Raw genomic sequence first — 4,135 nt, forward strand, 5'->3', positions numbered from 1 at the left:
AAAAAGATCGTTAGATAAAACCGTGCCCCAGGCGTGTCAAGATTTCAACACTCGGGTCACTCAACCTTCCGAATAAGATTTCAAGTTTCCAATCTTATAAGCATGCATCGGAAGAGACCTGTATGTCTTAAAAATGCAAGATTCTTTATCACAATAATTGGATGTTTTTGCAATCAAAGTGGTAATGAAAAACAAAAACAAAATTATTTGCCTGAATATGCATTTTATTGATTGAAAAGTGTGGCTCAAATTGAGCAATACAAAGGAAGCAATTCCTGAAAAGAGGTAATTGCGCACAAAAGAAAAAATTTATCCTAATGGCAATGTGAAACCGCGATCTCATCGAGTTCCAACTCAGTTACACCCCATATGTCCTCAGACTCTCCGTGCTTTCTGCCTTCTGAACAAGACGTTTCCGATTGATCCCTACCGGGGATTATCCATGATGCCTTAATCAAAGCTCAAACAATCATGCCAGACGCAGTTGTTCGTTTCAATCCCTCTTTTGCCTGGACCGCCCCTTCGGGTTTTCAGTCCACCGGGATACCCTTTTTTGCCCAAGTCGCCTTTTCAGGTTTTCGACTTGCCGGGTGTACATTTTTCCCTTTTTCCCTAATTTTTGCCCGAACCTTTCTTTCTGTTTTTTTTGGTTCGCCGGGATGCCCATTTTTGCCTGGACTATTTTATTCCTTTCGTCCAGCGGGTCTCTTTATACGAAGTATTTTTTAACTGCGTCCGCACTCACAGGGGATGGAAAATCTTCGCCATCCATGGTCGTTAACAACAAGGCTCCACCAGAGAAAACCTTCTTGACCACGAATGGACCTTCATAATTGGGTGTCCATTTGCCCCTTCGATCGTTTTGAGGAGGAAAGATCCTTTTTAGCACCATATCACCTACGTGATATACCCGAGGTCGTACCTTTCGGTCAAAAGCACGTTTCATCCGCTGCTGGTATAGCTGCCCATGACAAATGGCTTCCAGCCTCTTTTCCTCGATTAGGCTCAACTCTTCGTACCGGGTCCTTACCCATTCCGCCTCTTGCAATTTCACATCCCTCAGGACTCTCAAAGAGGGAATTTGAACCTCGACCGGTAGCACGACTTCCATTCCATATACCAACGAGAAAGGCGTTGCCCCAGTAAATGTGTGCACCGAAGTTCGATACCCATGATACAAACTTCGTACTTAGCCACCATTGTTGGCGCGTTCCAATGTTATCCGGGCAACAAAAGGAATGTGGGATCTTTTTAGCATAACCAAAGCAGCACTAACTCCTCCACATTAACCTCCCCATCAAACATCAGAATCCGTTCGGATTCGGGGTCAGGCCCCTCCTCCGGGATCGGTTACTCTCAATCTTTCGATTTGAGCACCTCGAGATGTCCTCATCAGGGAACTCAAACTTCCTTGGTTGATAATCCTCAATGGGTTGCTGGGCGAAATAATCAGACAATACACCCCTTGATTGCTTTCTGAGAGCATCACAAATCTGTCAACATTCTTTTGCACTCTCACAACCCGTCTGGTCAATGCTGGCTTCCCAAACACATACTCGACCGGATCCGTCTTGGAAATCCACAAAGTGGTATAAACCAGCATATACTGTCTCAGTCGGCGAGCAGCCTATGCCAAAGTACATCAAGTTTTCTCGAACAGTGAGTGTATTGTTTCACAGTCGGTAAACTTTTTGCTAAGGTAAATTGCATGCTCTTTTCGACAAGACTCGTCATGCTGACCCAATACGCACCTCATAGACCCCTCGAAGGCCGTCAAGTACAGATTAACAATTGCTCCTTCCACGGGAGGCATCAGAATCAGAGATTCCTGCAACTTATTCTTTTATTTCTCAATGCCCCTTGGCAATCATTATTTCACCTGACCGTTTGATCTTTTCTTTTCAACATCTTGAATATGGGTTCACACGTGGCTGTTAGATGAGATGTGAACCCTGACATGTAGTTCAATCTACCTAATAAACCACGAACCCCTTTTTTTTTCTCGGTTCAGGCATTTCTCTTATTTTCTTTCTTCCTTTCTTTTTTTTTTAGCAGGATCAACCTCGATTCCTCTTTTCCCCTTATAATGAACCCCAACAATTTACCGGACCGCACTCTGAAAGTGCACTTACTCGAATTCAACCTCAGTCTGAATTATCTCAACCAGTTAAACGACTTGCCCCAGTCTGCCAGATGCCCCTCTTCTGTTTGGGACTTTGCTATCATGTCATCAACATAGCATTCGATTTCATGATGAATCATATCATGAAACAAAGTCACCCTGGCTCTCTGATAAGTAGCACCGGCGTTCTGCTTCTCCAGAGGACAGTCTTCTCTCCATGGTAGCTTGTGCACAACGATATCGGTATCCGACCCTGGCAAATCCTGACACGACCAGGCGGAGGCATCCACATGTTCTTTCAACAGGGCTACCATTCCGCTTTCGACTCGCCTCTGAAACGGCCCTGATTTTCACTTCCTTTCTGACCTCGACGGTGTCTGGAATAGCAATCTCAACCCGCTCCTCATGCGGCTGAATCACCTTCTCCTCTTGTTTCAACAACTTGGCTAATTCCAGCAGATCACAATCTTTTTCGCCTTCTTCTTCGGCATGATAGATCGGATTGTCGAAGTCATATGGGGTGTAACCAAATTGTTATCAATGAGATCCGGAGAATTATTTTTGAAGTCGGAACAAGACAAATCAAAAAGGGGAGAAAAAAACAGAAAACAAACATTGCCATTTTTATTTATTTTAAAACTGCAAAAATAAATGAAAAACAGGGAACACCGCTTTTAATGTGAAAAACATCCATTTATTAATGATGCAAAATGTTGCAAAATGAAACATGAGGTGACCCTTACAATGGACCAATACGTTTCGGGCAACACATATGGCTTTCATGCAAATAAAACTGAAAACAAGAAACATTACTCCTCAAGTAGAGTGACAGTGATGATCTTTGGCCTTCCAATTCTGGTACGCACGATTTTATCTACGAGTCAAGTTCACAGTTGTAGCACCTCAAATTTGCACCTATCATTGTACATACATTCTCATATTAGGTCATAGCATAACATGGTCCACTGCATAACATTGCATTGTCCCTTTTGCCCAAGTGCAAGCCAGTCAGGAGAATTAGGTCAAACTGATCAGGAGACCAGTCAGTCAAGCAAACAAGTACAATCTCCATTGAGCCAAGGCCCTAGGGTTGGTCCAACATGTTCACATGACTTGGGGATCCATTTGAAGTGTTTAGGTCAAAGATTGGATGTTCAGAGGTCATCATTCAATGCACAGTCAGTCAGAAACCCTAAAAAGTCAAACTTGGTCAACTGTGACTGATTTTATGGTTTTGATGGATGGATTTGGTTTGAGAGAGCTTATTCATGTCCAAATAGGCCTCATATATCATGGCAAACATCATCATTGAAGAATTTGAAGCCAAATCAGAAATTTCCAAAAATAGAAACTGGACCTGTAATTTTAACTGCCAAAAATGGAAACTTCTTGATCCCAAACTTACATCATGATACAAGCTTCAAATGAATTTTTGCCCAACATGAAAGTTGAATATCTTGTTCTCCCATTTCCAAAAAGTCCAAGAACTCTCAATTCCCATGTATGGTTGGCAAGATATGATCATTTCATTTTCAAAAATTCTTGAACTTCAAAAGGCCATATCTCTCAAACCATTTGGCCAAATTTGGTGAGGTTTTTTCCAACAAGTCATATTTGATCCCCTCTTTCCAAAAATGTCATCATCATTCATCAAAACATCACCATTCAAAATGGCCTTTTTGGACTTGCTTGAATTAATTTCAAGTGTAGTGGAAATTTGAGTTTTTGAATTAAGCATTTCTAACATTTTTGGCCATTTGGAATAGTTCAGAAATGTTGTTTATGACTTGTTTGCAAGCCCAATTCGTGCAGTACACACCCCATTTGCCAAGTTGGTGAAATTTAGCAAAATGACCAAAATGATTCATTTGAGATAATGGTGATTAACACTTACTTAGCCAATACTAAACAGCAAATAAATAGCACATTTTCTGTCAATTGCAACCCTAGCAGCCATAACACTCACTCAGAAAATCACTTGCTCTCAAAAAACACACATTTCCTTCATCTTGA

Source organism: Lathyrus oleraceus, chromosome 3 (assembly GCF_024323335.1).
Source record: "Lathyrus oleraceus cultivar Zhongwan6 chromosome 3, CAAS_Psat_ZW6_1.0, whole genome shotgun sequence".
In the NCBI taxonomy this organism is placed as follows: Eukaryota; Viridiplantae; Streptophyta; class Magnoliopsida; order Fabales; family Fabaceae; genus Lathyrus; species Lathyrus oleraceus.